Source organism: Pseudopodoces humilis, chromosome 21, assembly GCF_049639895.1.
Source record: "Pseudopodoces humilis isolate 2021_Gansu_Grassland_sample_001 chromosome 21, ASM4963989v1, whole genome shotgun sequence".
Lineage (NCBI taxonomy): Eukaryota > Metazoa > Chordata > Aves > Passeriformes > Paridae > Pseudopodoces > Pseudopodoces humilis.
In genome coordinates this window covers 8,920,269-8,943,862 of record NC_142220.1, presented here as the reverse complement: position 1 = coordinate 8,943,862, position 23,594 = coordinate 8,920,269, and the positions used below count along the sequence as shown (strand labels likewise).

The 23,594-nt window shown below is 49.2% G+C and overlaps 1 long non-coding RNA gene across 1 annotated transcript; it reads right to left on the bottom strand.

The window, feature by feature from the left end:
* Positions 1 to 13,048: 13,048 nt before the first annotated feature.
* Positions 13,049 to 17,116, bottom strand: LOC148182715 (uncharacterized). The gene is made up of 4 exons (XR_015774359.1): positions 17,030 to 17,116; positions 16,473 to 16,538; positions 15,141 to 15,211; positions 13,049 to 13,332 (listed from the first exon to the last, which is right to left on the bottom strand). It is a non-coding gene; the product is annotated as an uncharacterized LOC148182715 (long non-coding RNA).
* Between the last annotated feature and the right edge of the window lie 6,478 nt (positions 17,117 to 23,594).

The following is a 23,594-nucleotide window of genomic DNA, read 5'->3' as shown; positions in this document are numbered from 1 at the left end:
TTTCCCATTGTTTTCCCATTGAACCTTTCCCCTGTTCCCACGCACAGCCATCCCTCCTGGCCAGGGATGGAGAGCAGGAGGGCTGGCAGCGCTGCTCCGGCTCTCGCACGGGCACTGAGGGAGTCCTGCAGAGAAGGAGATGTGTTTGCAGGCCAGACATGCTCTGACATCTCCTGCAAAGCCATGGGACTGGAGAATCAGTAAGGTTGGAAAAGACCTCCGAGGTCATCAAGTCCAAGCAGCCAGCCCAGGGCTGCAGGGACCTGCAGAATCCCCACTGGGGCACCAGGAGACCCTCGGTGCCCTCCCTCCTCCTTCCAGCCCTGCTGAAGAGAGCTGTGCCTTCACTTTCCCATGACTGGATTCCCCTGAAAACAGCACAAAACACTCCTGCTGATGCTAATTAATCTGACAAGAAGTCAGGAGACACAGATTAAATGTCTCATATCACTGGGGATCACAGATAATTGTAAAGATAGGCTCTGTTACAGAGCTGGCAGACAGTCTCAGCGTGCATTTAGAGATGAAGGGATAGATAGCCAGCCTGTACCCTGGGATTCACCACAGCCTCAGTGGTGATTCCCCACCACTGCTGCAGCTCACACAAACACCCTCACCCCGGGTTTGGTGGGCTCCCCATCCTTCTGGGGTGGCAGGCAGGGCCCAACACATTTTGGGCAGCTACCACAGGGGACTGTGGGGACATGGGCACACCCCTGGGAAGGGGAAAGGCATTTCTGAAAGCTTTTAGCTCTGGCCCTGGTCCCAGCAAGGTGGATGAGCAGAGAGAGACAGAGTTATTCAGGTACTGACCTCCTACACAATGGTCCCCCCTGTCCAGTCCCTCTTGATGGGACCCCAAGGGTCTCCACACTCAGCAGATGGAAGCACCTTCCTAAGGCCTCTGGGAGCATCACTTGTCTCTTTCCACAAACAAATCCAGGCACTTCCACAACTGCCAAACTCATTTTCTGTAAAAATGCAGCCACAGCCTCGCACTGCTGCAGCCAACTTTCTTTGGGAGCAAATCAGCAGCCACAACTTCCTCTGCCATCCAAGTCCCACATCACAGGTCCCTACAGATGGTTCTGATTAAGATGGTTTCTCCCAGCACCTAAATAGTCCTGAAAATACTTCAAAATTGTATTGGGTAACACCTTTCATCAAGCCCTCAGCACCTGCTTCAAGCCCATCTGAGGGAGGTTGGAAAAAATCCACGGGCTGTGATAGCACAGTAAGGCCTCCAGCTTTCCAAGCTGATGCCAGGTAGGTGCTCTGAAGGTGGACACTGAAGACTGGAGCTGTTTGTCCACCTGTTGAGAGCAGCACAGACTTAGAAATGGAAGTGTCCTTGAAGAAGGGCAGACTGCAGGTGATGCAGCGTTTGCTTAATGAACAGGAGCAGAATGTGAGAATCGGCCCTCAAAGGAGCAAAAACTATCTCTGATCACTTTTTCTGCGTAGATACATGAAGTAGATGCTTGGTAACCAATCTGCAACTGCACATCATCCTTTTAGGACAATCCATTCAAGCTTTGCAGCCAGCATCCATAACCACACAACCCAATCCAGGCCCTGCACCACTGCTGCTGTGGCTGTGTCTTCCACTTTCCTTTTTTCTCTGAAACATGAAAAGCTGAACTTGGATCCGAGATCAGAGAGGTTTTGCTTTAGCTGTGCAATCCCTGGAGTTTACTGAGGCCAAGCAGGCCCTGACAGAGATGTGTCTCTGGACAAACCAGCCTGGGCTGTGGCTCTGTCTTGGAGCACAGGGAAGGCTGTGGCTGGTTTGGGGTTTGGGATGGCTCCTCTGACCACAGCTCTTGCTTCCCAGTAATCAGCATGGGGATAAGCTGACCTCACTGCAAATGCAGTCAGTGGCATCTGGACCTCAAAATTACTCAGGGCATCTGGTTGGCACCAGCTGGAGCAACCTATCCATTTTCTTTCCTCAGAGCTGCCAGATTTTCTCTGGCTCTCATGTCCATGTCTGAAAAAGCCAGAAGTTTTCTCTCCCTAAGTTCTGAGATGGGGAGATCAAGCAAACTGAAGAAGCAATTAAAACCAGAGGTCAGTGCTGTGCTCTGGGGAACCAAGTCCTTCAAGGGAGGGCTGGGGTTCAGCCTCTGAAGCCAGGAACCTGCAGAGCCTGATGATGGAATTTCCCCAGGACATCTCCAAGATGTTTTCTCTTCAGGAAGCACCTTTGCAATCTGTCTTTCATCACCCTGACTCAACTTCTCTGCCTGCAAAGGAGAGACCACCCACCACCACACTGCCAATCTGCAGCTGCCTGCCCAGTGCCCACAGCACCCCTGCCCCATCCCCACCTCTGGGAACAAGCTCCACTAGGAAAACACCCTCACAACATTGCTGCCATCAGCTTGCATGACTTTGTTTCCAGCTGGGACAAACCAGGAGACCAGAAAACAAGACTGAGCCAGTCTCATTCACGCGTTCCCAGCAGCCTCTCAGTGAGGCAGGAAGATTTTACTACTCTGTTTTTTAAAAAAAAAACAAAATACAGAGAAAGCAGAGAACTTGAGCACGGATGTGCAGAGCTCCCAATGAGCCAGGACAGTGGAGATGCTGTCCCACTCCTCACCCTCCAGCACTACTTTCTCCTCTAAAACTCAGCACAGGAAAGAGGACAAGAAACTCGCAGAGAGAGAGACCCAACATCGATCAGAGCTGAGAGCTGAGCACAAAGCAATTTCCCTCTCTGTGTACAGACTTCACAGGGTCCCACCAAAATTCAGAATGAGCTGCTTTCTCCTCAGAGACAAATCCACCACTGGTCCCAGCATCCTGACCGGGGCCAGGCAGGGATGGCACAAGGATCACCGATGTGCCCAGCATGCCCAGCCACATGGAACTTCCCCAGGAAGCTCTTTTCCAGGCTGGCCAGTAGATGGGGATGGAAGAGCAGCCAAGGTCTGATCCACGGGCTGTGTTCCTCCAGCCTGGCTATGTCAGGGCTCAGGGGGCACTGGTGGCTCCACTGGCCACGTGTAGGGCCAGGCAGGGCCAGCATGACTTGGAAGCAGAGGAAACGCCCCAGAGTTTTCAGTGTCATCCCTAGGGCATCAAGAGTAGGGATAAACCCTAAAATAACTCCACCAGATGTCTCTAGGGTCTGCCTGTCACTGATTACCCAGGGTGGAGAGACCTGTCCTCACCATGGATGTCCCCAGTGCTCGACAGGGAAGGAGCAGAGGACCAGAGAGCAGATGCAGGTCCAGGTGCCTGCAGCACCACTGCAATGAAACTGTGGCCAAGTGCAGCTCCTGGCAGAAAAAGAGCCCTGGGAGTCCATCACATGTCCCTGCTTGTCTGTATCTGCACGCTGTAACCTCCTGAGAGCACTCAGCACCCAGATCTGTGCTCAGCCAAGACACAGCATGGAGGGAAAACTTGGAAACCCCAGGAAGAACCCAGAGGCACAGAGAAAACTCCCTCTGCTCAAACAGCTCTACCACATTCAGCTCTGCCCCACAATGGGTGCCAGATGTGCTGGATTCCCCTGGCTTGCCCCGTGCAGGATTTTCCTGGTGGATGATGATGGCCAGTGAGCTATAAGTGACAGGACACTGCCAGCATAGTGAAGGAACAGGTGGGTTTCTGTGGGGTGCTGGTTCCTTTGGACACTGCACTGGTGCAAAAGGGCTTCCCCCACTGGAGCTGGGCTGTCAGAGCCCAGAGCTTTCACCCTCCAAAATAAAGAAACAGGAGCAAACAATGAGTGACACTCAGTGCCCTGCCCCTGAGCTTTGCAGTGTCAGGAGCCGTCATTATGTCGATGTGTAATTATACCATTAATTACTGACCATAAAGCTCTAAAGAAAACAGACCTGAAATGAATCTAGTGCTGGAGCAAAGTCCTGGGAGATAACTCTGTGGCTGCTAAGGTGATGGAGACTGAGCTTCAATTTCTAAACCAAAATTGAATTTGCAATTAGCTCGCCTTGTCGCCTAAATCCCACAAAAGACCTTCCTGCATTTAATACCAAGAAGGGATGTCTCTGAGCTGCCATCAAACCACAGAGGCTTACAAAAGCCAACTGGAGCAGAGCAGAGGGAGCAGAATCCCAAATGTCTCCTTGGGCTGAGCAAGGCTCTTGTTTGATTTTGGATTTGCTGCACACTCAATGTACATCTCCGAGCAAGCCACTTAATCTGACCCTGGCCCAAAGTTTAGCTGTCTGTCAAATGTTAGAAAAGGGCTTTGTCTCCCTCACAAGGACTCGGAGGTTTAATTACCGGCTGTGCCAAGATGCCCTTAGGTGGAAGCTGCAATGCAAATGTAAAGTATCATTATTAGAGCTGAGCAAATAACTCAAATGTTTTTCTGCAGCAACTCCCTCGAAAAGAAATTAGATTCCTTTCTGGTGTGTTTGGGCTTCTTTCCAGGCTCTCTTGTTGTGACACTCATGAGCAAGTGGAGAACTAAGAATATGAAGGTAATTCACCAAAAGTCAATGCCCAGCTCCTAAACCTGAGCCTTCGCACGGAGCCTGGCTCTTGCCACAGCCCCCGTGTGTGCCCAAACCTGGCACCAAGGGACCAGGGGATGGGGCTGCAGCCAGCCAGGGGGGCCCATCAGCTGCCTGTGGACACATCCAGCCCATCCAAACAGCCCAGGGACCCTTGGGGACATGCAGACATCAGCCACTGCCTCCTGCCCCGTCCCCACTGCGGCTCCCTGGGGTGGTTCCCAGCCTGAGCACTGTCAGGGCCTTGCTGAGCCAGGGGAGCATCAAAGATGAGAGAGGTAAGGGAGAGAGGATTTGCTGAAAATGTTTTCACAGGGAGCCACACATCCCTATCAGCTCATGTTTATGCGAATCCCAACTATTTGAGCCATTTCATGCTCACCTCTGACAAATCTGGGACACAGATTTGCATCATAAATTCTTCGGGATGGCGGTTCTCTGGGGCTGGGCAGCTGCTGTAAAGCTCCAGGAGTTTGTAAGTGTCTGACAAAACCTTGCCAGCTCCTGCTGTAATCCCTCAATACCTTCCTCAGCACCATGTGCTGCACTGTGGCCACCGAGTCCCAGGCCAGGGGTGCACAGGAACAGCACCACAGCCCCGACAGCCTCGTGCGAGTGGGAGCAGCACAGAGGAACATTTTCAATTAGCTTTACAGAAAACACTTGCCTGAAACTGGATGCTGTGTGAAACTCTTGAACTCTCCTTTTCCTTTCAGAGCTGGGGGTGAGGCAAGGGAGGGATGGGGAGAATTGGAAGTGGTTTTATTTATTCAGATCGGAGCTGCACTGCTTCGGAGCATGTGTGGTTTGGCCAGGCAGAGCCAGAGCAGGATAAAGGAGCTCCTGCTGTGCTCCACACCCAGGCTGCTCCATGGGACTGGACCAGGACACAAAAGCAGAATGCCCAGTGCCCATGGAGGAGAAGCCTGCAGGCAGCCCTTGGGCTCAGCCACACAGTGCCTGCCTGGCACAGGATCCCAGAATGGTTGGGTTGGAAGGGACCTTAAAGATCATCTTCTTCCAACACCCTGCCAGGGACACCTTCCACTACCCCAGGTTGCTCCAAGCCCCATCCAACTTGGTCTTGAACACTTCCAGGGATGGGACAGCCACAGCTGCTCTGGGCAACCTGTGCCAGGGCCTCCCCACCCTCATGGGTAAGAATTCCTTCCCAACATCCCATCTAACTTTGCCCTCTGTCAGTTTGAAGTCATTCCCCTTAGTCCTGTCATTCCATCCCTTGTCCAAGGTCCTTTTCCAGCTCTCCTGGAGCTCCTTTAGCACCTTAGGTCTTCCTGGAGCCTTCTCTTCTCCAGGCTGAATAACCTCAGCTGTCCCAGCCTTGTCTCCAGAGCAGAGGGGCTCCAGTCCCCCATGTCCTGTGTGGGTCACACATCCCCTGCTGGGGGCTGGGGCTGTGGTGTGCACACCAAGCAAAAAGCACAGCCGGAGAAGGGGAGCTGGACCTGCCACATGCCAAACATCCCAACATTCTCCTCTTACCTTGAGGCTAAACCTGCACTGCCTAAAGCCTTCCACTGGCTCTGGTGAACACCTGCAGTCCCTGGTGCCAGTGAGTCAGACCATCCTCAGTCCCAGTTCTGCACAGTGTGGCCAGACAAGGATGCCCTGGCTGCCGTGCTGCCCCCATGCACAGCTGCCTCTCACCCACCACAGCTTTCCTGATTCCAGCACACGCTGTGACATGATTTATTCCATCTAATTAACTTCTCCTTCCCTCTGTGGCTGATTTCTTCACAGCCAGGGCTCCACAGCCTCTCCAGCCCACTGAGCTGCCAGCACAGTCTGTTGTTTCAGTGCTTGCCTCTCCCAACAGCCCCGTTTGCTCCTGTTCCCCCCAAAAGCACCAGCAGCAGTGCCTGGAGCAGCATTACTGCAACCAGCCAGGGCTACAGCACAGCAAACTGAGCTCCTGTCCCACCGTGAGCTCCTCTGAGGTTTCTTTGTTTGTGTTTTGATTTGAAACAGCAACAATTAGGAAAACAGCAAGAGCTTTTATTTAATTTGTTTTTCCTCCTTGGCTGGGCGTTTCCTCCCCAGACACCACCCTGCAAAGGTGCCTCAGCCTCCGCATGGCTGTGCAGGCTCCAAAACATTCACAGCTGCCATTGCAGAGCAGAAACTCTACTGAGGAGAGAGAAACATGGGTTTTTTTCATCTGCAGCTCACAACTGTGGCTGCACCATCTGGGACTCGTTGGGTGTGATTTTTCAGCAGTACTGGGCTTCCGTCCTCTTGCTGAAAGCACCTCACTTTTCTCTTTGGTGTTCCCAGTGAGTACCTGGTCCTCTGCCTGCAGATGTCCTGATGGCTGTGTGGCCCGTGCCTGCACTCCCAGCTGAGCCACAGCTTCTACAAACCCCTCATGGCTGAGGCATGTGTTTTTTAAAAATCACTATCTGCCATGCAGACTGTGACAATATGAAAAATAAGAGCATTTGTAATTAAAGAAACCCATTGCAAATTACTTAACAGCACAAGCTCACACCAAGGCCAAGGCTGTTAATAGTCTGAAACCATTCAGCCAAGCCACATTCAAGCCATGACAAGTCAAAAAAATAAAGTTAATAAAATATCCTTGAAGTGAAATGTAGGTCATGGTACTTGATCTGCATATTTATAAAAGCTGAGCCTAATCCAGCCAAACTTTCCAGAATAAGGATCTTGCTCCTCTTTGATCCTGCCTGTGCCTCCTCAGGGAATATCAGTTTTCCTTCAGCAAAATTAGATGGGATTAAGAGTCACCTCAAAAGGAGCAAGGTCTGCACAGGGTGGGGAAGTGATGGGGAGTTGTCCCGTGAAGCTGAGGGATGTTGAGCTGGCACCACGGGGAAGCTCCTGGGCGTGCTCTGGGCACACTTCAGCAGCACTCCAGGCAGCCAAACTTTACACTCTCCTGGTTGAGGTCTGGGCTAGTGCAGCACATGCCAATCCAGCATGAAATTCCATGATCAGCTGAAGCAGAAAGAGTCTCTCTGCCTCCAGGGCCCAGCTCAATCTGCTGAGTCCAGCCTAGAGCCTCATGGCAAAAGCTTCTCTTGGCAACTCATTTATCCAGCACTGGATAACGACACTTCTGCAGAAAACCTTAACCTTAAAGAATCCCCCTCACACCACCAACAGTGAAAATGATGCTGAGGAGCATGACCAGGATGGATCCTGCAGGCTGGAGACAACCACCTCCTGGATCACATTATCTACTGCTGCTGCTCCAGCTCTGCTCATGAACTGCCACAAGGCTCCATTTCCACAAAAAACACGGTGAGGAAGGCAGCCCTGAGGCAATGTGGCTTGTGCTTCCTCCCCTGAGAGCCCTGGGGAGTGACATGAGGTGCAGAACCCCTGTTCCAGAGCCCCTGGGTGGCCCTAAACCCTTCAGGTTGTAGGCAAGCTCTCTCCTAGCAAGGCGAGGGATTTAGCACAACAGGTGTGAAGGGAGTGTTTCTCAGGACAGGAGATTAACAGCTTCACCCCAGCTGGGTTTGGGGGAAGGAAAAGTCTTGGACACATCAGCTCTTGGAAGTATAAACTGCTTCTCTGCAGTACCAGGGGCTGAGAGATTCTCTATATGTTTGCAAATATAAATACTTGTGCAAACACTAGGGAAACCACAGATATTATTCACCCCAGAATTGCCCAGGAAGTGGCTCCAGAGATTATCCTCTCAGCTACAGAGTAGCAGGAAAATATGATTTCAGGCCAACACAACCAGTGGTCTCACTGTGTTGAGGTCAAGAGACATGAGTGAAAATTCTGAGAATCATTATGATAAAAACAATGTTATAAAAAACCTCTCACCTAGACTGGATCCTGCAGAGTTCTGTGAGAACCAAAGCAGTGCTACCATGCCAGGCCCAGCTGCCCAGTCTGAGCTGGTGTGACATCACCACTCTCCTGCCGCTGCCACCAGCCCAAACTCCAGCCCTTGCTCTGTCCATGCTGTCCTGCACGCCCTACAGGAGCCCAGCCACACGTGTGGGCCATAACCCCCTTCCATCCTAGGTCAAACACCATCCCAAAGTCTGTGCAGCCCTGCAGGTGAGGGCTGCCAGCAGGATTCAGCCTTTGGCTCTGTTCCTGACTTTGAAATCCGTCCCTCGTCATCCAGCATCCCTGCGTGAGTCACTGCCCTTGTGCACGGTGATGAAAACAACCCTTCATCCCTCTGGCTGTGCCTTTGCTCTCTGGAGACAGTGGCTTGCATGCTGTCACCACGAAAATATGAGTTTCTCTCTCTCTCTTGGCTGCAGAGAGAACCAAAGTGGACAAGTACCACTGAGGCTCGGAGATCAGGAGGTAAATCCCGGGTGATGAGCACACAGCATCCAGCATGCACAGCTGGGCTTGCAGCAGGAGGGCATCCATGGGCTTTCTGAATCTTTGTGCAGTGGTACAGCATCAGATCTAATCTCTGCACTCTGACGTCTTCCATCCCCTTCTCTCTGCTTCCATTCTCCATCTTAATATATTATCTATTTAAATATATTAAAGCACGAGCTTTAACCCCCCTCCATGTGCATTCTAAGCCACACCCACCCCTTGGTCCCTGCTCAAGCCTGGGGCATTGCAGAACAAAACATCAGCTCCAGCTCTGCTCACCACAGAGCCAGGAGTCACAGGGCACTGCAGAGAGGGAATCAGACTCCTCACCTCACCTCTCCACCCCACACATGGCCAGAGGCTGTGCTGATCCAGAGCCTTCCTGGGGCAGGAGGGAGTCTGGGGTGGTGAAACCATCCACCCAAGGCTCAGGGCCCTGAGCACCAGTGGCAGCTGCTAGCAGGAAACCTGTTAGGCAGAACCTGGCTCCAGGGCCTTGTCCAGCCCGGGGACACTGCAGCCACCTCCTCCTCCTCCTCCTCCTCCTCAGAGATGGTGGCTCAGATGCTTGGAGAGCATTGCAAGGACAGGGAAGAACAGCCACAGACTGCAGCTCAGCCTCACTGCCCAGCATTCTGCAGGGATAAGCTAAGGCACACATGGGGCTTCTCCACACAAAATGAGACTTTCAGCAGGCTCAAGTCCTGGGTTTACAGCCAGAAGGAAAGCAGGGGTTTGTCTGTAGTTATGCAAGAAGTTTGTGGAGAGGAAACGAGCCAAATTTTTCCAAGTCCTTGATTATCCCCCCAATAAGGGGATGCACAGCGCTTCCTCTGTAAGCCACAGAGGTTCTTGGAGGTGGGAGGTGCCCGGTCTCTCCGTCTGAGGTCAGGGAAATGCTGGAGGCAGCCGAAGCCTCCCCCTGCTTTCCCACCTCTCCTCACAGAGCGCAGGGAGCCGTGGGCAGGGGCTGCCCCACTGCACCCCCAGGGTCCTGCAGAGCCCCATCCTGAGTCACAGAGCACTCCAGCCCCTGCACATTATATCAGGATGAATCACTCACTGACCTCTGCCTTCCACAGTGTTCGGTTTCTAATTTTATGGGCTGTATCAGCAGGGTTATTGAATCCAGATGTCTGCAAAATGCAACTGCAGCACACAGAAAGCCACAAGGAAAGGCGTTGGTGGCAAGGACCGGGGCGTGTGGTTCATTTTTCATAAGCAAACCCTGGCTTAGGAGGGAGAGGAAGGCACCTCCTGTTCCCTGCCTGCTCAGGGCTCTACAGGAGCGAGTGATTTCCACAAGCCATCTCGCATTTCCCTCACTAACTTATCCTTGCACTCCCTTTTCCTGAAAGCATCTGTTCCCAGGCACCTCAGGCTCAGGTGGGTCCCACCTGAGGGAGCTTTGGGAGATGCCACAGAAACATGGAGCCCCCATGCCTTGGCCAGGACATGGTCCTGCCATGGGATGAGCGCTGGATGGAGCAGAGCTTCAGCTCCCCCAAACTGACCTCTGGAGCACAGATACCTCATGGCAGCCAGGGGCAGCAGCACCTGACAGCTGCCTGGGGTGGGCATTGGTTTGTACACAGCACAGCATCAATGCCTTGGTCCCTCCAAGAGGAGAAGTGACAAAAAAAGAAATATCCAGACCTTGCCTAAAGATCAAAGGGAAGCCTGTGGAGTGAGCTGCCTGCAATGGGGCCACAGGAACCCCCAGCACTGCCCGGACCACGTGGGTGGCTCCTGAGCATCGACACAACGTGGGGTCAGAGGCACCAGGGGATGGAAAGGATTATTTATTTATTTGATGTTTTTAAAAATACTCCTGCCCGTTGGCTTCCCTGCAGCTCTGACATGGCAGACCTGACCTGAGCCTCTCTGAGCTGGGGATTGCCAAGCGCTGTGTGTGGATGCACATGCCCTGAGGGATGGTACCCAGCCCCCTCCATCACCAGCAGCTTTCTGCAGCAGTGCAGCCCCTGATCCTTGGTATGACAATGAGCAAGGTTGCATTCAGGACCCAAATGAACAGCAAAAGGTTCTGCAAATAACCTGTTATTTATTATTATTATTATTATTATTATTATTATTATTAGTCAAATAACTGCATTTTCTGCTTAGCTCCACAATGCAGTGACTCCAAACAAATCATCCCCTCCCAGGGTTTAGTTCACCTGACATTGTTCACTGACATATCTTCACCTTCAGGAGAAGCACTGGCCTCCAGGTGGAAGATTTCTGGTGGTGGCTTGCTTCCTGCTAACTGAAAACCCCACAAACCCTTACTTGGCTCTTGCTAACTAAAAGTGACTGTAAACTGCTGTCAGGAGATGAACAATTTGGCTGCCTTGTCCACACCTTGGCCTCTGGTCCTCCTGAAAAATCCCCAGGAGAACATCTGCCTTTTACAGAGAGGCCAGCATTGGTCCTCTGCAAGCTCATGGGAGGTGGAAGCTACACCAGTGCTTCATTCTGAGCTTTTCCCTGGCTCTGCTGGCATGGCTGTGGGGAATTTCTCTGCACCCACCTCTTCTCTCACTGCTACAGGGCTCAAACCAAGCTGAGACCTGGCTGGGAAGGGCCTCCTTTCCTCTCACATTTTCCCTGCAGCTTCCACACCTCACGGACAGATGGAAGCTGTGCAGAGAAGCAGAGAGACAGGAACACATGTGGGTTTTCTCATTTTCTCCTCTGTCACCTTGGAAAGAGCGAGGTATAATACATAAAACAGAGAGAGACAGTAATGATGAAGTTGACCTTCAGTGTGGTATTTCATCTGACACGGCTGCACCTACGCCGGGCCAGGCCTACGCCAGGCCTCTCCTGGCCTTGGCTGCTCTTAGGGCTGCTCCTGCCTCTCAGGAACCCAAAAATGAGTCTTTTAGAGCAGCCAGTGAATCTGGGCTGGTATTTCCCCTGCAAACAAGTCACACACAAACACTTTGAGAAGGCTCAGAAGACCTGCAGGGGATGAGTTCAACCTACAGCTGGACTAGGTGCCAAGTTTCAGCCTAATGGGAATCACAACAGCTGACTTACAACACCCCCCCTTTAAAGTCAGGCTTTATGGGGAAAGAATCTCTGCCAGATCCAGAAACTATAGCAACTGCTGTAATAAAATAGCGTTTCAGCATAAAGCTATTTTTACAGCACATCGCCACGTTTGTGGGATGGCAGTTTCCAGTGTTTTTCAGATGTCTGCTGCCAGAAGATTTAGTTGGATTAGCAGTGAAAGAGGGAGGGATCATATTGGGTTGTCAATACACCCCTTTCCCTGCAATGGGAAAAATTATATCCTACAAGGTGATTCATCAGGTGTTAAATTAATATCACACTTGATCTCGGCTGACTAAAAGGCCAGGCTTGCCACAGGGCCTAAACCTGGTCACATTGAAGTCAACAGGGCTTTTGCAACTGGCTTCAGTGAGGCAGCTGTGATCCAAGCCACAATCAGACTTGCCTGAAGCCTAGAAACCCATATCCACACTTGCTACTCACAAGACGAGCAGCAGAGAGTTACTATCTATAATGGATTAAGGTTTATCTCAGCTCAGCCTGAGCTGATGCAAATTTTACCACTCATTTGCATGGGGTTAAAATGCCAAACAAAGTTGGGCTTAATTCTGAGTGGCACCATTTCTTCCTGTCATTCCAGTCCAGTGCTTTGCCTCTTCCACAGCTCTTTGGTCTTTTCTGTCATAGGAAAGTTTATTTCAATGTTTGTGTGGGTGGAAAAGGTGGTCCCATGAGCAGAGTAGAAGATTTACCAGTATCTAAGCTTAAGTTTGCATCAGTGGACACATAAATTGGTCCTACAAGCTTCAGCACTGACAGCACAGAGGAGAAAAAACACTAAAAAGAAAATCAAATTCTATTTCAAAGAGATACTGATATCATAGCTGACACGACATTAAACTACTGCTCAGAGAACTGTTTGTTCCTGATAACTCAATGCAAGGGATCCTGACATCTCTGTGAATGTGACAGAGTGACTTCCATAGCTTGAAACAGGCTTCTTCTGCCTGGTAACCCTAAAATACCTCGGGCCTGACCAGGGGCCTCCCCTGTACACCAAGTCCCACATTCTGTATTAAATCCAGGCTTTAGTGAAGGGAGAGCCACCTGATTTACCCCATTCTTGGGCCAGTCTCTGTCTGCCAAAGCATCTTTCTATTAATCTGAACCTTCTTCACACAATTTGGGGTTTTTTCATTTTATTGAAGAGTTTGGACCCCTGCCATAGTCTGCTGATGCAGCCCAGGTCTCCCCAGCCCTACCTCCTCTCCTCCCACCATGGTGCACTCTGCCTGCTGGAAGGGGTGCTCTGTATCCACACATCAGAATCCACAGGCACCACCTGAAGCCAAGGTGGCTTAATCAGGGCTGAGGTTTTGCAGTTGTCTCTTCTCAAAACTCCTCTGAAGTTGCAGGCTGGCGTGGAGCTGTACCTGCTCCTGTTTCCACTTCTGTCAGTCCAACATGGGTAAAACGCCTAGGGAAATCAGAAGTGATCATCCACAAGAGAGAAAATTGGTGCTGACTTTTGGTTTCCCAAGAAATGCTGCTGATGCATGAGGCTTAACACCGAGTCTTCACCATGTGGGGCAAAAAAGACTTTGCCCATTTGGTTTGAGGGGGCTCATAGCCACAAACAAGCACACCTTGGGCAGCCTGAAGTGAACAAACCTGGCCAACACCCTTCTTATTGTGTGGAAAATACATATCCTGCTCAGCCTCTTAAATAAACCCATCAGTGCCCTGCTGGGCTTAGCACTGGTGAGGGAAAGCTGCTCTTTTGCTGAGTATTTCCTTGAGTCTTTTCTGCATGGCTCAGTGCAGCACTCAAACAAATGGTGAAACTCTGGGTGTCTGGGTAGGGAATGAGCCGTGGGTGCCACAGAGACTGGGATCGGTGTCAGCTGTGCACGAAGGTTTGCTCATCTCGGCTCTCTGAGCCAGACCAAACCAGCCCTCACCTTGTTTATTCACCCAGGGCGCTGTGAAATGCGAGTGGGAGCTATTATACACCCACTCAGGACAGGCAGGAGTGACAACACCAGGTGCAGAGAGATAGATAAATGGACAGGGAAAGAGTCAGCCTCGCTCCCATGGGCAAAGGTTCCTCAGCTGATAGCAGGAATTACAGTCAACAGCCCAGAGGACAATGGTCAGTGTAGAAACAAATTAAGAGAACCCCAAACCTGGTCCTCCTGCCCCATTGGAGATGGTGGCTCTGGGGTGAGCTGGGAATTTGGGGTGGATGATAATCCCAAGGGCAACTGCACATCCTGTGGGGTATCCATCACCCAAGCTGTGTTTCCTCCCTCAGCATCACTCTCCCACTTGTCAGCATCATCAGCTGAAGATCAGACAGTGTGTTGGGACAGGGTAACAGCACCCTTGGCACATTGGAGGAAGAGCTAAAACCTGAGTGCTCCCAGAATTAGAGGCACCTCCCCAAAATGTCACCCTTCACCTCAGCACTGGTTTGCCACCATGTAAAATGGGACTTAAAAAATTTACTTGCTGCCCAGGGGGGAATTCAAGTATTCATCAGGCAATCTTCAAGGATTCCTTTAAATATGGAAAGTTTTATTAAGTGTTGGAATGGAAGATGATATATCCATTGATATGAAGGCTTCTGCACAAAGAGATTTAATTCACTTGAAAAGTGTATTCATACTTTAAAGCTGCAGAATGGATGTCTGGGGGCTCATCCCCAGCTCTGCTCTGAGTGACTGACAACCCTGTCCTGATTTACACCAGACAGGAATCTGCCTGCTTCATAGAAATGGGTCTGTCCCTCAAAAATCCATATTTAGGCTGATCATCCAGCCTTTGGCATGGCTTAGAAGGGAGGAATATTTTTTTCTGTTATTCAACAGATTTGGAAGGGAGACAAGGAGAGAAGTTGTGAGTTACTCAAGGCCATGATAAAGGTTGGGGTTATTTTACTGTCTCCAGGGGCAACAGCCATCTCAGTCACCCATCCCCTCGAGCCTGTTGTGTTGGCTGATAACCCCATCAGCCTCAGGGATCAGTTTTTAGCAGGGGAAGAGCAGATTGTGAACAAAGTTTACCCAGGAGATATAACTCATGTTGAGGAAGCTGAAGGAGGAAAAACATCAACTGTGTAGAAAAGATAACAAATACCTTCAGCATCACTGTAAATAATATAAAGGGAAAGAAAGAGCAACACCTCCATGGAACAAAGATATCCCTATGATTGACAAGCAGCAACCACCACCTCCCCTCAGCCATCACCTGTGGTTTTCAGTGCAGAACCTTTTTGTATCTCACCATTGTTGTCTGATCTGGTTTTTTCCCATTTTCCTCATTTTGCCCAGCAAGGAGCTGCATCCTGGCCTGTCCTGTGGAGGAGTTCAGCTCAGGAAAAGCCCTGGAAGCCCAGGCACAACAGCAGCACAAGGACACAGCTAAATCCACACTGAGCCAAGAGCCACAGCCCAGCCTGTCCCCTCAGCCACAGCTCTTCTCTGCCATGAATTGCTTCACAGACCCACAGGAGGCCAAAGCAGCCAAGGCAGAGCTGGAATCCACGTGCCCAACACCTGGGGACAGCACAGGGGATGGAAACCCTGCCAAGAATTATTTTAACCTTCAATATTTCTGGCAACAGAACTTCAGCCAAACGGTTCCTACTGATTTTTCTTGGGTTATGTCACTCTGCCTCAAGCTGGTCCAGACCAAAACTATCCACGTGCTCAAAGAGAGAAGGGTTTGTTTTCCATCTTAATGGACTTTCAGTAGCAGGGGAAAGAACGCCTGAAATAATAATCCTTAATAAACTCAATAGTTTCAAGAAGGAAAATCAAGCTAGATACAGCTCATGTCCAGTACATGAGTATATTTTTTCCTCCTCCAAACCACTCGTCAGCCAGCAGTGGGGCACTTCCCCCTGCATCCCAAGCCCTTCCTGCTGAGCCAGGTGCCAGAGACCCATCCCTAAATTGGCATTTTTAGTGCAAGTTACCTGCAAAGGGTATTTCTTTCTGCAAAAGTAGAAATGTAAATGAAAGATTTCAGTTGATGTGAGCTACATTGGTTCTAGTTAACCATAATTGTTTTTTTCAAAAATAGGAAATGGTGAGTTTTGAGAGTAATTTGGAAAATCTGAGGGAATCAGCCACTATTGGGCAAGGGAAGAGTGGCTGTGTATCATGTCTTGTGGTTTTCTGTGTGTTTGTTGCTGCAGGTGGAGCTTCAGAGGAAATTCCTGCCCTGTTGGAGGATTCTGGGATCTGCACCTGGGTTAAGGAACCCTGTCGGGGCTGCCATGGGAGCAAGGGGCAGATGCTGATGAACTGAGTTTACTTTTGAAAATAACTTATTAAAAATCATGTGAAAAGCAACAAGAGTGGCTTTTTCCATCCCGTTATTTTAATCCAGCTGCTGACCTTGTCTCTGGGAAAATAATTATTCTTGACTTCGAAGTGGGGAGGTTTTTTGTGCCAAAGGCAAATGTCTATAGATTTATACTATTTGGAAAAATCAAACGGCTGCAAGCCAAACCATCCAGCTTATAAAACACAACCAGCCCTCCAGGGATAATTTAAAACTGACCCTGCAGCACTGAAATTCCAACCATAGATGATGCAAAACATAATTCACCATTTTCTTATCTCCTGGATGCTCCCATCAGTGTGGGCTTCAGGGACAAAGACCAGCCAGAGGAGACTGAAAGAAAGTAAAAATAAAATAATAATAAAAAAAAAAAGTCACCAAAATAAGTTTGTGCTAATGAAGTCAAAAAGGCCTGGCAGGCCAGAAGGCAAACTTTGTCATCCACACAGCCAAGAGTTGCACAGGCAGCCACAGTCCATGCTTTTTCCATTGTGCTCTGCCAAAATAACCCACAAAATTCTCCTGGGATGAAACAACCCACTCTCTGCTGCTCGAGCAATCCAGGCTTAGATCCTGCTTCTGACTAACAAAACTGTGAGCTCTGCTGCTTCATTCCTAAAATCAGGACTCATCTGCTGGTGATTGGTGTCTCCGGCCCTCAAACCTCTGAGCACAGGGAAAGCTCCTTTACATCTGTGAGATCTCCTGCAGCCAGGGGACCCCCTGAGCTGGGATGAGGCAGCACCTGGTGCCACCACAGCTATCAGTGCTGGTGGTGAACCAGTTTGGCAAGATGAAAAAAAAAAACAAAAACAAATATTTACTGGGTAAGAAGCTCTTGTGGAGCAGAGAAGCTGGAGGAGATTTGCCCAGTTGTGTTTGCTGTGAGCAGAAGCACCATGAGGAAGCACCTGTTGGGGAAGAAGAGGGTTCAGAGTGCCAGGATTGCTGTGTGCTCCACCTTGCAACTCCCTGCAACAGGGTTCTGCTCCAGCTCACCAGGATGTGGTGACTTCTCTGAAAAACAGTAGGTACAGGGCTCATCCAGAGCAAACAGAAGCAAGACTGACAGCAAAAAACAAGATACATGCCAAGAACAGGGTGATCATCCCTACAGTATCAAACTCTGAACAAGGGCGTGGCAGTCAGACATCCAGACTGAGCCATCTCAGCATTCAGCAAATCCCCCCTCCAGATCTGTAGCACACGTAGCTCTGCCTGTCAGACCTGGCACATCACATTTCAGATGGGAGTTACAGTACTTTTTAATACAAGAAACTCCACCAGACCAAACCCCATCAACAGCAGCTCCCTCTCCACCCATCTCTGTCACTGAAGTGCCTCTTTGTGAGCCCCTGGGTGTGGGCACACACGAGGGGGGCAGTCACTCCTCAGCCACGACCAATTCAATGAGGGAGAATTCTTCCTTCCCAATTTCCAAGTGGTTTTGGTCTCCAGCCTCCAATAAAGCAGAGAGTGGAGTGCTTTAGCACTTCACAGCTGCAGACACTGGGGAGGAGTCAGGAGCATCATCTTGCAGCACTTTATGGTGGTTCAATTACCCCATGTGCTGCGTGCAAAACACAAGCAGCTGAGATCACCTCTTTGCTAATCCCTCTCTTTTACCCACAAGCCCCTCACAGATGTCAGAACGTGCTTTGGTTTCACTGATCACTCACACTTGGAAATTTTGAGGGACTGAACTTGTGACTCAGAGAGTTTTGCCAAGTAAAATATTGGCCTGCAAGGATGTCCTAACAATACAAAGTAGTTGACACCATAAAATAAACAATTGCATAAAGAGAGCACAGCAAAAGGGTGTTTGGAAGCGCCAAGGATCTTGTGGAGGTATTACTGAGCCAGACTGGAGTTAGCAAAAGCAATTTTTATGACAAAAACAAGTGTCAGTCTTTCTAACACCCCAATCCCCACACAGAAAATGCATCTCTGCCCAGAACTGGCCACATTGCTGGCTTCCTCCTTCGAGTTTCGTAACTTTTACAGCGTGCAGAAATAATAGAAACAGTGAAAACAGACCAGGACAGAGTATCCACAAAAGAGTGAGTGTACTTATGGTTACACAGCTCCACACTTGGATATACAGCTCCAGACTGAAATGGCAAAAGGAGGACTAGAAGCTGCTATGTTCTTGTAATATAATCACCAAAAAATTGCTGTCATTCTAAGCAGAAAGTCTTCAAAGGAATCAGCTGGGCTCAATTAGTAGCAGCAGTAGAACTGATTCCCCATCATGCTGAGAATATCAGCAGAGAGCAAAGAAGGAAAACAAAAAAATAAAAGAAAAATAGAATTATTAATTGTCAACAGAACCAGAACAGCCCTTACCAGGTAGAATTTCATCATCTCCTATGTCTGTCCTTGCTGTCACTATGAGGAGTGCTAAACTGCTCACAGTCAGCAGCATCAAGCACACCTGGGAGCTTCCCTTAGTGAGCAGGACACAAAAATCCTCAGAGCACACCAGCTGCTTGCCCTAATCACAATTTCCATGCAAGAAGTTATTTGCACTTTATTTTCAGAGACAGCTCAGATTTTAGGTCCATCTAGCAGCATCCCACCCTGTCAGATGCTTCAGAGCAGTGTGGGGATCTCCCAGCAGCTGGCTGGTGGCAATATCTGCTCATCACGTTGATCTCAGTCTCAGGCTGAGCTTGTTGGTAGGGCTGGACTAAAGCCCTGCACTAAAACACCTCTTTTTGAAAGCCATCACTGCAGACTAGGACAGCTTGAGTGGGGTTCATCTGCTTCAACAAATGAGATGACCCAATCTAAACTAGTCACCCCGAGCACTGTGAAGTCCATGATGACAAGCATGAGAGAATGAGCCCCCACCTGCCTTAGGATGAAGCACCTCCCAGGGAGAAATTACTCCATTTTTGCCTATTTATTCTGATTACAGAGAAAATAACTTAGCCTTGGATATCCTGTGGGTTTGGTGAGATGACTCCTGCTATCACTATCATATGAAACCTGGTGCCTCCTTGGGCCCTGTATTGCCACAGCCTAAAGCACTATTCCCTCAGGAGAAGGAGCATGGTAGGGAGCACAGCAACTGAGCACAGCTGGTGCTGCCAGGCCACATGAACCTCTCAGAGACTCCCATTCCCTCCTGAGAAGCTGCCCAGAACGCTGCTCCCCGTTCCCACGCCTCGGCTGAGCACATCCTCAACACCCTGCTCAGCAGAGCAAAGCCTGGACGTGGTTTTGAAGGCCTTTCCTTGCCAAGAGAGGGATATTTCTGTGACCTTTCTCACCATTTCCTATAGCAATCTCATCTTAATTTAAAATGTCATGCCCTGCGGCTTCTCCATAAAATTTTAAAAACACCCAACACACAAATAAACAAACAGAGCAGATGAGTTTTTTTCTATAAGCAGCAGAAATAACACAGGGTAGTTTCCTGGGGATTTCTGCATTGTGGTTGGATCCTCTGGTGCACAATAAAGGATGTGCTGTGATTGAAACTCCTTCTGTGGTTGGAGCATTTATAGCATCCCCCTATGTGGATTCTCTGCAGTCTACTAAGGGCTGAGCTTAGATGTCTATCTTCTCACTGTCACTATTAATAGAAGTGCTTTTTATCTTTTGAGCTGCATATTTCACACAATTTTAGAGATTTACAAATGCCAAGAACACTATCAAAATGTCATTTTTTTTTGCTGAAACTTGGGGCTCAAAAGCAGCATGTAGGACTGGATGTGGATGGATAAACAAACACATGCAAACACACACACACACAGCCCCATATGAACACACCATCCTTTCCTCCTTAGGAATCCAGGATTTAAATAAAATTACTGGTTAGAATTTGAAAATCTGCCATGACAGTCTACATCCCTTCCTATTTTTAGTTGACTTTTGTAGAGAAACAACTCTTTTGTGATCACACCCTGCAGGCCTCTCAGAAAGGTTTGTGCTCACCTGGCTGGGAGCAGCAAGACAGCAGAGTGACCACATGGTTTTGGAAAATCTGCACCTGGGTAAAAGAAAGAGCCCTGACAATGCAGGAAAGGCAGAAAAAGCTTCTCTTGCCCAGCCACGATGCAGGTATGTGCTGGCACACAGCTCCACACCAACCTCTACCACGATTTTTCAAATGGCAAACTCCATAGCTGGAATTTCTGAGTGTAGGACCCATAAGAGGGACAGATTTCCAAAGGACAGAGCACCCCATATTTATGATTGGGTCTCTTACTCATTATAGAAACGTCCAGGGACAGATTTATGTGTGCTCCTCTCTAGAGTTGGTAGACACACAGTCTTGAATCCTGTTTTTTGCTGTTCTCTCTACAGCAAAACCAGTTTGTCATCTTGTTTTCCCCACCAAAATGCATTTTGGCAGCCCTTAGGTATCTTTTTCACATTTGTAAAGCAGCCCAGTTTGTTTCATAGATTAGATAATGCATCCACTTGTTTGTCTGATGCTGTGCAGAGAAACAGGGTGTTTTCAAAAAATAGAAACTACTTCTGTAAATCACTCATCATGTCCATGTCATCAGCCATTTTCCAGAGACATCATCACATCAAACTCCACGTCCATTTCAGGCTTTGAATGATATCTCAGTTCCATTTAGCTGGCTGACAAGGATGTAGGGCACAGCACAAAAAAATCAGAGAGTCTTCCCAAGATTTTTAGGTCAGGCACAGTTTTCAGGAGATATTCCTGCTTTCAGCTTCTGGTGCAACGTAAGAAATTGAAGCTTTGAACAACCACCATCTCTTCCTATTGACCCACAGCCCTTCTGAGCCAGGGCAGCAGTGCAGATACCCTCAACAGCATCTCACAGAAAGGAGCTGGCAGCCAAACCACAGGCACGGACCAAGGCTGTCCCAAAAACCGGGCTCAGCTATCAAAAAGTGTCTCTGTTACTGTTAAAGCAGTAAAAGACCACCAAAGGACCAAGAGCCAGCATAAACAGCACCTGCCAGGTGACCTCCCCAGCCTCCCAGCAGGGATCAGCAGTGTGTGTCCAGATCTTCCTTGCTTGGCTGGCACGGCAGGCTGAAGGCAAAACCTCCCTGCCCTGCACCATCAAGAGCTGGCATCCCACACACATTGAAAATGTAATTTCAAGAGCCTCCTCTGAGGCCACAGGACAGAGTGGAAGTGGCAGGTGCTGAGCTGTTTGCTTTCACTGGCCCTGGAGTGGTCACTGTTTGCATGTTTGAAGTAAGCAGGAGAGTGACACATGAATCACTGCGCCAAAAAGAAATTCACACTTAGGAGAGCCATAGCAAAAAAAAATTACAATGTCTCCCTTTCTGAGCTGAGCAGATGTTTAAAACTATGTCAATGACCTCCAAACCATAAACATTTCTCAGGAACATGTAGATGTGGTTTGCCAAAAAAAAAAAGAAGTGTCCGATGTAAAGCAGAGGCCTCTGCTAAGCCAGCCCCCTTCCAGCAGTGGGAATGTCAAACATGCTTGACCTCCAAATCAGCAAAAAAGCACATTATAAACAATGTTATTAATGATTATGCTCTCACTACAATGAGGAGTCTCCCTGTTTGTTGAACGAGCAGCAAGCTGGTTAGGGTGTACATAGTTTCATGGCCAAGCCACATTAAAGCAGGATGGGGAATTTGCTCCTGCTGTTTCCAGCTCCACGGCTGGAAGGGGTGGTAGATGGCAGGAGGGGAGAGACACAGCTAATCCCAGCACCATCAGGATCACTGTCATCATTTCGTGTTTAGATACCGACCCTGTGCCTTGAATCACCAAGTAATCACCACCAGCACTTGGGATGGATGTGAGAGGTCATCACTTCTTTGTGAAAACAGAAAAGTCTCCAATTTCAGCACAAGCAGATGTCCCCCTCCCCATGCAAAGTCCACTGAGGACCCAGCCAGTCTAGAAAAAGGTGCTTTTGCCTTGAGAGGAGGACAAGAAACAGGTGAGGTTTTCCACCAGGACTTGTCTCTCTTCCCTTCATATCCGACATATATTACAGCCAGAGTAACTGTAGCACATTTCCAAAAAAAATCCCTGTGATCCTATAACCTTCCTGCAAACAAAACTGGGCTCAGGCAGCCAGTCTACATCATAAATACATCCCAAAGAGCTTTGGGGCTTGTCCACCACAAAATTAATGTGTAAAAAATTCCCTTTTTACACAACTCTAACCCAACTACCAGGCATGGAAGGAAGGAAAGGAAGCTGGAGGGCACAGCAGCAAATGAGATGGGAAATTTCAGCTCAGGGTTGAGGCAGAAGTGTGCAGAGTGACAGAGGTGGATGTTACATTGAGCTGCTCAGAACATTGGTCTCCAAGATCCCCCTTTGCAAAGTGTCCAAGGGCCACGTCTCCTGAGGAGTGGCTCTGGTAACAGCAGGATTGTTGCAGGTCTCCCAAGGCCAGAAAGGAAATCCCTAACAAAAATCACATTGGGTTTGGTCATACCTGGCCCAGCCCAGGTGCTGTGCCCATGTATCCACGTGGCTCTGAGGCAAACAGGGAAGAGCTGAGCCACTTCTGCTGTTGCTCCTGAATTTTTCAAACCTGATCCTCAAACTGCTAAACCTTCCCAAGTGACCACACTGCCAAAGATCTTGATGTAAGAAGTTCAGGCTCACACTGAAAGTGTCTCAGATCAAGGGTTAACTCTGAGGGAAAATACAGAATGAAAGGAAAAAAGAGTTGTCCAACAGCCTTTCAAATGAGTAATGATGTCCCAAGCACAAAGAAAAATAAGTAGGAACCCAAGCAAGGCAACAGGAACAGCAGCAAAGGGAAGGAAACAGAAGGAATTTAATATTCCTGCACAGAAAGTCTGCACTTTGGGATGAGCTTTCCTGCAGGACCTTGGCAGAGCTGTTGGATCAGGGTGGCCCTGGGAGCCTGAGGTGTCCCACAGGGCAGAGACAGCAATCCCTCCCTGCTCAGCTCCTTCCAGGGGCAAGGACAAGACATTCCTTCCCTGTCTCAGTGGCACATTGAGAGGAGCACAGCAGCACCAGCGAGGCTCTCAGGGGGACTGTGGTGAGGAGACCACACCGACTGCTCTGACAGCACCGCTCAAGGCCACGAGCATTTTGTTTTAGGCAGCTAACTGATTATTTTTACCACTTAAGGACTCATCCACATCTAATGACATTCCTCCAGGTCGGCCCAATTTTCTCCACTGATAAATCCTCTCCCTCCACCCACAAGACATTAGTTACTGTCTCCCTTATTTTATGAGCACAAAAAAAGCCCACAGCAGACTAAACACCTCCCTCATCTTGAAAGATTTTGTGGAGCACCAATTTGCCATTAAGGACAAAACAAGCTGATAGCCCAGCAGCATCCAAGGAAATGAAAAGCAGATGAAGATACTGTCTCTGTAAGCTCCAGAAAGAGAGGCACAGGAGAAGTGGCAGGGAATTG